Genomic DNA, 13,167 nt, shown 5'->3' on the forward strand with positions numbered 1-13,167 from the left:
GGCTACAAAAAAGAACCCTGCTCCTAATGGCTACGATGACGGGCGAATATGCCCCTTCTCCAAGGACTCCTTCACATAACTCCGCATAGCGGCGTGCTCAGGCACAGATAAATTAAACAATCGACCTTTTGGGAATTTACTACCAGGAATCAAATCGATAGCACAATCACAATCCCTATGCGGACGTAGGGTATCGGACTTGGGCTCATCAAATACATCCCGGTAATCAGACAAGAACTCTGGAACCTCAGAAGGGGTGGATGACGAAATAGTCAGAAATGGGACATCACCATGTACCCCCTGACAACCCCAGCTGGACACAGACATGGATTTCCAATCTAATACTGGATTATGGACTTGTAGCCATGGCAACCCCAACACGACCACATCATGCAGATTATGCAACACCAGAAAGCGAATAACCTCCTGATGTGCAGGAGCCATGCACATGGTCAGCTGGGTCCAGTACTGAGGCTTATTCTTGGCCAAAGGCGTAGCATCAATTCCTCTCAATGGAATAGGACACTGCAAGGGCTCCAAGAAAAACCCACAACGCCTAGCATACTCCAAGTCCATCAAATTCAGAGCAGCGCCTGAATCCACAAATGCCATGACAGAATACGATGACAAAGAGCAGATCAAGGTAACGGACAGAAGAAATTTTGACTGTACCGTACCAATGGTGGCAGACCTAGCGAACCGCTTAGTGCGCTTAGGACAATCAGAGATAGCATGAGTGGAATCACCACAGTAGAAACACAGCCCATTCAGACGTCTGTGTTCTTGCCGTTCAACTCTGGTCAAAGTCCTATCGCACTGCACAGGCTCAGGTTTAAGCTCAGGTAATACTGCCAAATGGTGCACAGATTTACGCTCACGCAAGCGTCGACCGATCTGAATGGCCAAAGACATAGACTCATTCAGACCAGCAGGCATAGGAAATCCCACCATGACATCCTTAAGGGCTTCAGAGAGACCTTTTCTGAAAATAGCTGCGAGCGCACCTTCATTCCATTGAGTGAGTACGGACCACTTTCTAAATTTCTGACAATATACCTCTATCTCATCCTGACCCTGACACAGAGCCAGCAAGTTTTTCTCTGCCTGATCCACTGAATTAGGTTCATCGTACAGCAATCCGAGCGCCAGGAAAAACGCATCGATATTACTTAATGCAGGATCTCCTGACGCAAGAGAAAATGCCCAGTCCTGAGGGTCGCCACGTAGAAAAGAAATAATGATCCTAACTTGTTGAACTGGGTCACCAGAGGAGCGAGGTTTCAAAGCCAGAAATAGTTTACAATTATTTTTGAAACTCAGAAATTTAGTTCTATCTCCAAAAAACAAATCAGGAATAGGAATTCTCGGTTCTAACATAGAATTCTGAACCACAAAGTCTTGAATATTTTGTACTCTTGCCGTGAGCTGATCCACACATGAAGACAGACTTTTAATGTCCATCGCTACACCTGTGTCCTGAACCACCCAAATGTCTAGGGGAAAAAAAAGGCAAAACACAGTGCAGAGAAAAAAAAATGGTCTCAGAACTTCTTTTTTCCCTCTATTGAGAATCATTAGTACTTTGGGCCTCCAGTACTGTTATGCTAAGGTAATTCAGTACCACAATGGAGATAGAAGTCAGAGCACATACAGTGACCTGACAATAACCCAAAAACATAGAACGAGCTCTGAGACGTGGGAACTCTGCTGACCGCAATCCCTAATCCTCTCCAACCACACTAGAGGCAGCCGTGGATTGCGCCTAACGCTCCCTATGCAACTCGGCACAGCCTGAGAAACTAGCTAGCCTGAAGATAGAAAATAAGCCTACCTTGCCTCAGAGAAATACCCCAAAGGAAAAGGCAGCCCCCACATATAATGACTGAGTTAAGATGAAAAGACAAACGTAGAGTTGAAATAGATTTAGCAAAGTGAGGCCCGACTTTCTGAACAGAGCGAGGATAGGAAAGGTAACTTTGCGGTCAACACAAAACCCTACAAAAACCACGCAAAGGGGGCAAAAAGACCCTCCGTACCGAACTAACGGCACGGAGGTACACCCTCTGCGTCCCAGAGCTTCCAGCAAGCAGAAAAAAAACAAATAGACAAGCTGGACATAAAAAAACAGCAAACAAAATAGCAAAGCAGAACTTAGCTATGCAGAGCAGCAGGCCACAGGAACGATCCAGGAGGAAACAGGTCCAATACTAGAACATTGACTGGAGGCCAGGATCAAAGCACTAGGTGGAGTTAAATAGAGCAGCACCTAACGACTTCACCACATTACCTGAGGAAGGAAACTCAGAAGCCGCAGTACCACTTTCCTCCACCAACGGAAGCTCACAGAGAGAATCAGCCGAAGTACCACTTGTGACCACAGGAGGGAGCTCTGCCACAGAATTCACAACAGCACCCTATCTTATGTAATGCAGCTAAAGCCTATTTCCCTGCCTCCTGCTTGTAAGGACTGGCATGAAAAAACTTATCACACGCAGGAGACAGGGGATACAAACTGTAGCTGAACTGCATAAGATACCATGAAACAATGCAGAATGAATAAAGGACTAGCAGTTTTTTTACACTGATCTATAATTGACAGTACTCAGAACAGATCAAATGAAATGTAACAACACCCTGCCCTCCTTGCAAAGCGAAAAGCATAATGACAAATGCACTCTCTTCAGGTCAGCTTCACACATCTGACATTCATGGCCTATTATGGACGATTTGTAGGTCCTTTACTAAAACACAACAGCCTCATTAGCATATATAAGGGCTGTCGAGTTTGGATCAGGAGATCCAGACAGTCAATACACCTCAGTCTGAACCAGGACTGTGAAGGTCAGATGTGTTAAATTGGCTTTAGTGAAACCATTAGAGAAGAAGAAACCTAGATATCAGACAATCCAGAAATGGCCTCACAGCAAAAACAGATTTTCACAAGAGCTTCTTTTTAATTATCTACTCATTGCCTATGCTGCACTAGATCTTCAAAATAATTGCTGCTTTAATATCATAAAGATCACAGATTGAAAAAGATATGTAGACAATAACTGAACTAATATAAATAGAGCTTTATTAGTACGCTTTAATATCAGGCAAATATATGGAACACTGCAATACACACACATATACACTGCTCAGAAAAATAAAGGGAACACTAAAATCCCACATCCTAGATATCACTGAAGGAAATATTCCAGTTGTAAATCTTTATTCATTGCATAGTGGAATGTGTTGAGAACAATAAAACCTAAAAATGATCAACGTAAATCACAACTAATATCCCACGGAGGTCTGGTGTGGGAATGATGCTCAAAATCAAAGTGAAAAATGAGGTTACAGGCTGATCCAACTTCAGTGGAAATGCTTCAAGACAAGGAAATGATGCTCAGTGGTGTGTGTGGCCTCCATGTGCTTGTATGACCTCCCTACGCCTGGGCATGCTCCTGATGAGGCGGCAGATGGTCTCCTGAGGGATCTCCTCCCAGACCTGGACTAAAGCATCCGCCAACTCCTGGACAGTCTGTGGTGCAACATGACTTTGGTGGAAGGTGCAAGACATGATGTCAACGATGTGTTCAATCTGCCAAACCGGTCATACTGAAGGAAGTTGCAGGCAGATCGCTCTCCATGGTGTCTCTAGACTGTCACGTGTGCTCAGTGTAAACTTTCTTTCATCTGTGAAGAGCACAGGGCGCCAGTGGCAAATTTTCCAACCTGGTGGTCTGTGGCAAATGCCAAGCGTTCTGCACGGTGTTGGGCTGTGAGCACAACCTCCATCTGTGGACGATGGTTACTCAGATCATCCTCATGGAGTCGGTTTCTAACCATTTGTGCAGACACATGCACATTTGTGGCCTGCTCAAGGTCATTTTGCAGGGATCTGGCAGTGCTCCTCCGGTTCCTCCTTGCACAAAGGCTGAGGTAGCCGTCCTGCTGCTGCGTTGTTGCCCTCCTACGGCCCACTCCACATCTCCTGGTGTACCGGCCTGTCTCCTGGTAGCACCTCCAGCCTCTGGACACTAAGCTGACAGACACAGCAAACCTTTTTGCCACAGCTCGCATTCATGTGCCATCCTGAATGAGCTGCAATACCTGAGCCACTTGTGTGAGTTGTCTCATGCCACCACGAGTGTGAAAGCACAACCAACATTCGAAAGTGACCAAAACATCAGCCAGAAAGCATTGGTACTGAGATGTGGTCGGTGGTCCTCACCTACAGAGCCACTCCTTTATTGAGGATGTCTTGATAATTGCCAATAATTTCCATCTGTTGTCTATTTCATTTGAACAGAATGTGAAATTGATTGTTAAACAATGTTGCTTCCTAAGTGGACAGTTTGATTCCACAGAAGTTTGATTTACTTGGAGTTATATTGTGTTTAAGTGTTCCCTTTATTTTTTTGAGCAGTGTGTATATATATTTATCTACTATATAATTGTCTAAGGGTCACTTCCGTCTGTCCTTCTGTCTGTCACGGATATTCATTGGTCGTGGCCTCTGTCATGGAAATCCAAGTCGCTGATTGGTCGCGGCAAAACAGCCACGACCAATCAGCGACGGGCACAGTCCGGAAGAAAATGGCCGCTCCTTACTCCCCGCAGTCAGTGCCCGGCGTCTGCATACTCCCCTCCAGTCACCGCTCACACAGGGTTAATGCCGGCAGTAACGCACTCCGTAACTGCTGCTATTAACCCTGTGTGTACCCAACTTTTTACTATTGATGCTGCCTATGCGGTATCAATAGTAAAAAAATGTAATGTTAAAAATAATAAAAAAAACCTGCTATTCTCACCCTCCGTAGTCCGCTGAGCCGCCCGCCATCTTCCGTTCCCGGCGATGCATTGTGAAATTACCCAGAAGACTTAGCGGTCTCGCAAGACCGCTAAGTCATCTGGGTAATTTCGCAATGCATCCTGGGACCGGAAGGTGGCAGCAGCTGTGCGCGTATCGCTGGATCCCAGGGGTGAGTATATAACTATTTTTTAATTTAATTATTTTTTCAACATGGATATGGTGCCCACACAGCTGTATACTACATGGGCTGTGTTAGATACCGTGTGGCTGCTATATACTACATAGGCAGTGTTATATACTACGTCGCTGTGCTATATACTACGTGGGCCATGTTCTATACTGCGTGCTATATACTTCGTGGCCACTGTTTTATACTGCGTGGGCAGTGTTATATACTACGTGGCTGCTATATACTGCATGGGCAGTGTTATATACTACGTGGCTGCTATATACTGTGTGGGCTGTGCTATAGATTATGTGGCCAGTGTTATATACTGCGTGGCCTGTGTTATATACTATGTCGCCTGTGTTATATACTGCGTGGCTGCTATATACTGCGTGGGCTGTGTTATATAGTACGTGACTGTTATATACTGCGTGGCCAGTTATATATTGCGTGGCCTGTATTAACGCATCGGGTATTCTACAATATGTATGTATATAGCAGCCACATAGTATATAGCACAGGCCGCGTAGTATTTGTCTGCTATATACTACATGGCTCCTATATACTACGTGGCCTGTGCTATATACTATGTGGCTGCTATGTACATACATAAATACATATTCTAGAATACCCGATGCATTAGAATCGGGCCACCATCTAGTGTGTGTGTGTGTGTATATATATATATATATTATTATTATTATTATACATTTTTATAGCGCCATTTATTCCATGGCGCTTTACATGTGAATACGGGGCAAATATAGACAAATACATTAAACATGAGCAGATAACAAGGCACACGAGTACATAAGGAGGGAGGACCCTGCCCGCGAGGGCTCACAGTCTGCAGGGGGTGGGTGAGGATACACTAGGTATATATATATAGATATATATATACATGTTTATATTATGTATACATACACACACTGCTAAAAAAAAAAAAATATATATATATATATATATATACACACGTATGTACATCAGGTGATGCAAATCGAGCAGGTACAACGGCCACATCAGTAATTTGTGGTGACTGGCTGAGAGCCCTGAGAACGACCTCTTACCTCTGGGCATCTGCAGTTTTTCTTTTGATTAACCGACACAGTGCGACATCATCGTTGTGGCGTGACGCACATGTGATGTCGCAGATGCTGGGAGATAGGAAGCAGTTCTCAGGGATCTTGTCCAGTGGCAAACATTACCAATGTGGCCAATAGCTGGGTCAAACGAATAGATTTGCACTAATTTTAATTATATACGCATATAATAAAGATCCAAATCAATAAATGTAGTTGAACTTTTGCACCACTCCCAAGGTAGTTCCCCGTCGATTTACTCTGGTCTAGTTTTCTCTGTAGGAATAATATCTGCCTACGTATTTACCCTAAGGCTGGGTTCACACTGCGTTGTGTGAACCCGTTTAATGGACTACGTTACACCGCGGCATAACGCGGTGTAGCGCAGTCCGTTAACGCCGCCATTACTTGCAATGGCGAACGCATCGTTAGCGCATGCCCACAATGGGCGTGCGCTAGCGATGTGCCGTCAGTGAGTGACAGACCCGAAACGCGGGCTGCGTTTCCGGGTCAGTCACTGCTAGCGCAGATGGAGCTGGCAGATGCTCCATCTGCGCTAGCGCAGTGCAAAAGTCAGCACTTGCGTTAGTGCAGTCCGTTTAACGGTTTTGTTGAACAGACTGCACAACGCAAGTGTGAACCTAGCCTAAGGCTGGGATCACACATACGCGAGATACGGCCGAGTCTCGCAGGTGAAAATCCAGCTCTGGCGCCGGCACTCCGGAGCGGGGCATGCAGCCGCATAGCAATACATGGAGCCACACGCTTCACTCCGGAGTGCTGGCGCCAGAGCTGGGTTTTCACCTGCGAGACTCGGCCGTATCTCGCATATGTGTGATCCCGGCCTAAGGATTTTTTTTTTTTCAGCTTTCATCTCCCTTTTTAGTGGCCCTAATTGGGAGGCTTACTTTGCAAGGCCAATTATATTTATTGAATTGGACCTTTGCCTGCCATTTCTGGGCCTCATATATACCGTTGTATCCCTTATATATACGTGATAGTTATATACATATGTACGATATTGATATTAGGTGATGCACTTCTGGTCTTCTACTGCCCTCGAGTTGCGGACATTTGGATTGCAGGGTTACAAGCACATCCAGGAGGTTTCCCATCTGTTATTCCGATTCTTTGTGATCCAATGATATTAACCATACAGTTACCTGATTTTCAGGTATATTAATAAAGTTGTACTTTAATTCAGTTACTTGCATTCACATCTTTTTCTATTTGTGTTCTATCTTAATGGGACAGCACGTGGTCACATATAAGGTTCAGGTATTTTGTTTTCTATACCCTCAATTTATGAGCTTTTTATGCGTTTTCCACTTAGAATGTAAAATAATCCATATATGAAATGAGATGTAAGAGAAGCAATAAAAATTGACTAATGTGTTTGTTTGACTTGAATATATAGTCGTTTTTCAGATTTGGTGCGGTGGTCAGTTTTGCAGAGGTAACAATAGGAAGAGCAGACATTGCAACTTGACAATTAGTTTTTCAAAACTGACAATCAACGTTCGTTGTGTCCGTATGTTCCATCAGAGACCAGGTGAAGAGTGTGATCAGTTACTGAGACGCTTAGGGACAATTCTTCACATTTCTGTTAAGGTTTTCTATTGGGAGGTCAGTTTTATTTACTTTTGAAAGCAAGAATAGTGTATTATGCTGCAGCCAATCAGTGAACTCAGTGGATTGCGCCGTCTACAGCTGAAGTTAGTGTTTGGCTGCAGCGGTGATGTGCACTTTTGTGATGTCACTGCTGCAGCCGAGATCAAAGCAAGGTGGGGACCCAGGAAGACGGAGTACTACATGTGTGTTGTTTTACAGTTATACAGTCATTTGGGCAGTCTTGTAAAAATGGAAAACCCTTGTAAAAGTTTGAAGAGGTTGTCCGGCCACTTTTTTAAATATTCAAAATTGCGTCAGAATGAAATTGCTTGCGTTCTAACGCATTATAGATCCCCGAGAGTCTCTGTACTTTCAGTTTTGGCTGGACACATGACCGCTGCGGTCAATCACTAGCTATAAGGAGTGACATTTTGGTACAGACAGATCAGGAAGTACAGGTGGGTGACCCAAAAAGTGCTAGCAGGGGATTGGTCTTACCTTTATTCTTCGCACTCTTAGGAGTAGCCTGTAAAAAAAAAAATATGTAAGTGGTCGGACAACCCCATTGGATCGTACCAGGAATATGAGCTGGACAATAAAGACAAGAACTCCTCTATTGTATATAGAGTATAAATGTATGTTACCACATGCTTCATAACTCCATAGAACCTGTTAGATTTTGTGCTGGTAATCAAAATTGTGTATTTATTATATATTCATACGAGTGATGAAAATATATACCCGACCCTTAAAAGCCAGACTGACCCCTGACCGGCTGCTTCAGGCACAGAGTTAAGTGGACTATCTATACAATAGACTAAACTGAAAAGTAAAAGTAAAAAAAAAAAATCAAACAAAAAAGCGTAATATTTAAGCAGTAACTTGTGATAACCACCATGCAGTTATTCAGCAGATCTGTTCAGGTTTATGAATGGTATTACATGGTAATGCGCGTCCTACACTGATTTAGCTTAGTGACAAAGGGCCAGTATTCACTTATATTACGTGGGCATTTAAACAAGTGACTTACAGAAGAATTCACTTAAAACCTCCATTGTGCCGCTCGCAGAATACTACGAGGTTTAATAGATTCTATACATTCCAGAAGAATGGAGCCACCTCCTTCTGTGCATTCTTAGAGAATGTGAGATACAGAAATTGTTTTTTTCAGGACCAGTATTATCTGAATGCAAGTTCATTTCTACTATGATATAACAGATGTGTGTAGACATTATATATACACAGGATGGGCCACAAACATCGCTACGTACCCAACTGGAAATCCATATTCAACATATTACACCCACAATCCCAGTATCTGTGACCGTAAGCCAAGCTCGGAGTTTTGGATCATGAAGTGGCTTTTGGTGCAGCTTGTCTGAATTTACCGTGTGTCAGTACTTGAAATTTGCAAATTGATTTGCGGGACCCTGGTCCAGTTGCCACGGTTTTAGTGTGAGACTACCAGATACAGTCATGGCCAAAAGTATTGACACCCCTGCAATTCTGTCAGATAATACTCAGTTTCTTCCTGAAAATGATTGCAAACACAAATTGTTTGGTATTATTATCTTCATTTAATTTGTCTTAAATGAAAAAACACAAAAAGAATTGTCCTAAAGCCAAATTGGATATAATTCCACACCAAACAAAAAAAAGGAGGTGGACAAAAGTATTGGCACTGTTTGAAAAATCATGTGATGCTTCTCTAATTTGTGTAATTAACAGCACCTGTAACTTACCTGTGGCACCTAACAGGTGTTGGCAATAACTAAATCACACTTGCAGCCAGTTGACATGGATTAAAGTTGACTCAACCTCTGTCCTGTGTCCTTGTGTGTACCACATTGAGCATGGAGAAAAGAAAGAAGACCAAAGAACTGTCTGAGGACTTGAGAAACCAAATTGTGAGGAAGCATGAGCAATCTCAAGGCTACAAGTCCATCTCCAAAGACCTGAATGTTCCTGTGTCTACCGTGTGCAGTGTCATCAAGAAGTTTAAAGCCCATGGCACTGTGGCTAACCTCCCTAGATGTGGACGGAAAAGAAAAATTAACAAGAGATTTCAACGCAAGACTGTGCGGATGTTGGATAAAGAACCTCGACTAACATCCAAACAAGTTCAAGCTGCCCTGCAGTCCGAGAGTACAACAGTGTCAACCCTTACTATCCGCCGGCGTCTGAATGAAAAGGGACTGTATGGTAGGAGACCCAGGAAGACCCCACTTCTTACCCCGAGACATAAAAAAGCCAGGCTGGAGTTTGCCAAAACTTACCTGAAAAACCCTAAAACATTTTGGAAGAATGTTCTCTGGTCAGATGAGACAAAAGTAAAGCTTTTTGGGCAAAGGCATCAACATAGAGTTTACAGGAGAAAAAAAGAGGCATTCAAACAAAAGAACACGGTCCCTACAGTCAAACATGGCGGAGGTTCCCTGATGTTTTGGAGTTGCTTTTCTGCCTCTGGCACTTGACTGTTTGACCGTGTGCATGGCATTATGAAGTCTGAAGACTATCAACAAATTTTGCAGCATAATGTAGGGCCCAGTGTGAGAAAGCTGGGTCTCCCTCAGAGGTCATGGGTCTTCCAGCAGGACAATGACCCAAAACACACTTCAAAAAGCACTAGAAAATGGTTTGAGAGAAAGCACTGGATACTTTTAAGGTGGCCAGCAATGAGTCCAGACCTGAATCCCATAGAACACCTGTGGAGAGATCTAAAAATGGCAGTTTGGAGAAGGCACCCTTCAAATATCAGGGACCTGGAGCAGTTTGCCAAAGAAGAATGGTCTAAAATTCCAGCAGAGCATTGTAAGAAACTCATTGATGGTTACCGGAAGCGGTTGGTCACAGTTATTTTGGCTAAAGGTTGTGCAACCAAGTATTAGGCTGAGAATGCCAATACTTTTGTCTAGCCCATTTTTGGAGTTTTGTGTGAAATGATCAATGTTTTGCTTTTTGCTTCATTCTCTTTTGTGTTTTTTCATTTAAGACAAATTAAATGAAGATAATAATACCAAATAATTTGTGTTTGCAATCATTTTCAGGAAGAAAATGAGTATTATCTGATATAATTGCAGGGGTGTCAATACTTTTGGCCATGACTGTAGATACCCTGCACGGATCGCCTCCTACCTACAGGCATCCCTGGTACATACAATGTTCTGTGAATTTGAAGCGGTTGTCCGGGACTTTAATACTGACGGCTTGTCCTTAGGACAGGTCCATCAATGTCTGATCGGTGAGCGTGCAACACCCCTAACGTTGAGCTGTTCCTGGTGTCGGTCGGAATAGCTCAGTTGCGGAGCTGCATAGTTCAGTTCCATTGACTATATAGTAGCCGAGGCCATGTACTGCTCATGCATCCCCTAATCAGTAGGGGTGGATGTGCATTACCCGGCCACTATTCCATCGATGGAGCTGTGCAGCTCCGCTACTGAGCATTTCTGGCCTCTGACACTGGGCCCAGGTGATCGGCGGGGGTGGCGAGTGTCAGACCTCCACTGATCAGACATTGATGACCTATCCGATAGGTCATCAAATTTAAAGTCCCAGATAACCCCTTTAACCCCAAGGTGGTTTGCACATTAATGACCAGGCCAATTATTACAATTCTGTCCAGTTTCACTTTATGAGATAACTCTGGAACGCTTCAGCGGATCCCGGTAATTCTGAGATTGTTTTTTCATGACATATTGTACTTCATAATATTGGTAACATTTCTTCGATATGACTTGCATTTATTTGTGAAAAAAAAATTAAAATTTGTCAAAAAGTTGGAAAATGTTGCAATTTTCAAACATTGAACTCTTATGTCCATAAATCAGAGAGCTGTCACACAATATAGTTAATAAATAACATTTCCCACATGTCTATTTACATCAGCACAATTTTTGAAATACAATTTTTTTTGTTAAATTATGAGGGTTAAAAGTTGAGCAGCGATTTCTCCTTTTTTTCAACAAAATTTACAAAACCATTTTTTAGGGACCATTTCACATTTGAAATGACTTTGAGGGGTCTATATGATAGAAAATAGCCAGAAGTGACACCATTCTAAAAACTGCACCCCTCAAGGTGCGCAAAACCACATTCAAGAAGTTTATTAACCTTTCAGGTGGTTCACAAGAATTTTTGGAATGTGGAAAAAAAATATATATTTTTTTCACAATTTACTTCAAATCTAAATTGTTTCATTTTTACAATGGTAAAAGGAAAAATGGACCCCAAAATGTGTTGTGCAATTTCTTCTGAGCATGCCGATACCCCATGAGGGAGAAAACCACTGTTTGGGCGCACGGCAGAGCTCGGAAAGGAAGGAGCGCCATTTGACTATTTGAATACAACAAAACAAATTGGTGGACGCCATGTCGCATTTGGAGAACCTCTGATATGCCTAAACAGTGAAAATCTCACAAGTAACACCATTTTGGAAACTAGACCCCTCAGGGAACTGATCTAGAGGTGAGGTGAGCACACTGAACCCTCAGGTGCTTTACAGAAGTTTATAACATTGAGCTGTGAAAATAAAATCGCATTTTCCTCACAAAAATGTTATTCTAGCCCCAAATATTGCATTTTCATAAGGGTAACCGGAGAAATTGCAACATATAATTTGTAGTGGGCACAAGGCAGTGCTCAGAAGGGAAGGAGCATCATTTGACTTTTTGTTTGTAATATTTCCTGGAATCATTAGCAGACGTCATGTACCGTGTATGGAAGAAGAAGAAAGAGTACAACCCTAGAAACACCATTTCAAAAGTGAAGCATGGTGGGGGAAACATCATCCTTTGGGATGCTTTTACGTAAAGGCGGTAGTCTGACTGCATCGTATTGAAAGTAGGATGGATGGGGTCATGTATCGTGAGATTTTGGCCATTTGAAATGGGTCGTGGCTGGGTCTTCCAGCTTGATAATGACCTGAAGCAGACATCCAGGGCAACTAAGGAGTGGCTCCATAAAAAGTATTTCAAGGTCCTGGAGTGGCCTAGCTTCTCTCCAGACCTGAACACAATAGAAAATCTTTGGAGGGAACTGAAACAATGTTACAGCCCTGAAACCTGAAAGATCTGGCAAAGATCTGTATGGAGAGGGCCAAAATCGCTGCTGCAGTGTGTGCAAACTTGGTCAAGAACTACAGAAAACGTCTGTCTGTAATTACAAAGGTTTCGGTACCAAATCACAAGTTGTATTTTTCTATTGTATCAAATACTCATTTTATGCAATAATATGCAGGATAATTATTTTCAAATCATACAATGTGATTGTTTCTGTAAAAAATGTCAACAAATGTAAGCCAAAAAAAAAAAAAAAGAAAAGTGACTTTTAAAAAACGGAAAATGATGAATCAGGCCCCAGTCCATCGGTTCCTGGCTGCACATTCAAAAACTGCATTGACGAGCCCTCTGGAACAGTTAAGAAAAATGTTTTAAAAAAATGGAGTTCTATAGTCTCCCGCTTCCTTTTCTCTGCAGTGCTGTAAGAATTAGGAAGCCGTGCTCACCAAGGTT

This window comes from Ranitomeya imitator, chromosome 1 (assembly GCF_032444005.1).
Source record: "Ranitomeya imitator isolate aRanImi1 chromosome 1, aRanImi1.pri, whole genome shotgun sequence".
Taxonomy (NCBI): Eukaryota; Metazoa; Chordata; class Amphibia; order Anura; family Dendrobatidae; genus Ranitomeya; species Ranitomeya imitator.